Source organism: Ascaphus truei, chromosome 19, assembly GCF_040206685.1.
Source record: "Ascaphus truei isolate aAscTru1 chromosome 19, aAscTru1.hap1, whole genome shotgun sequence".
NCBI classification, from domain to species: domain Eukaryota; kingdom Metazoa; phylum Chordata; class Amphibia; order Anura; family Ascaphidae; genus Ascaphus; species Ascaphus truei.
In genome coordinates, this window is record NC_134501.1 from 20,331,527 (window position 1) to 20,332,706 (window position 1,180).

Below are 1,180 nucleotides of genomic sequence, written 5' to 3' on the forward strand. Positions count from 1 at the left end.
ACTATTCTATCAATCTTAAACGTGATCCAAAAATCTATAAACTAAGATATCATATAACACGCAGAGCAGTGTAACCTGCAGAGTAATATACTGTCATTACACGCAGAGCAGTGTAACCTGCAGAGTAATATACTGTCATTACACGCAGAGCAGTATAACACGCAGAGTAATATACTGTCATTACACGCAGAGCAGTGTAAAACGCAAAGTAATATACTATCATTACACACAGAGCAGTATAACACGCAGAGTAATATGCTGTCATTACACACAGAGCAGTATAACACGCAGAGTAATATACTGTCATTACACGCAGAGCAGTATAACCTGCAGAGTAATATACTGTCATTACACGCAGAGCAGTATAACACGCAGAGTAATATACACTGGCGACACACTTTATTCGAGCTCGGCTAGTCCCACGAATTCGGGTATACCCGGGTGTATTGAGGTTTGTGACTGTTTTCTGCCCGAGTGCATTGCGTTATTTTCCAGGCAGGGATTGAAGCATTTTATTCCCGCTGGCTGCAATACTGCACAGTATATATATATATACTGCATTACAATTCATGAATTTATGCCATCTGGTAGACACGCGAAGCATTGCAGCCTATTAAATCCTAATCATTATCATTTAACAGATCAGCCGCCCGTCAGCCAGGTATGAACCCAGGCTGGGAAGGCAAACGCAACGGGGCTTGTCAGAGGTGAGGAGCGGCGCATTCCAGGTATCTGCCAGGTACATACTGGGTATTTGCTCGAATAAAGTGTGTCGGTGCAGTACTGTCATTACACGCAGAGCAGTATAACACGCAGAGTAATATACTGTCATTACACGCAGAGCAGTATAACCTGCAGAGTAATATACTGTCATTACACGCAGAGCAGAATAACACGCAGAGTAATATACGGTAATTACATGCAGAGCAGTATAACTTGCAGAGTAATATACTGTCATTACACGCAGAGTAATATACTGTCATTACACGCACAGCAGTATAACCTGCAGAGTTATATACTGTCATTACACGCAGAGCAGTATAACACGCAGAGTAATATACTGTCATTACATGCAGAGCAGTATAACACGCAGAGTAATATACTGTCATTACACGCGGAGCAGTATAACGCGCAGAGTAATATACTGTCATTACACGCAGAGCAGAATGAGACGCAGAGT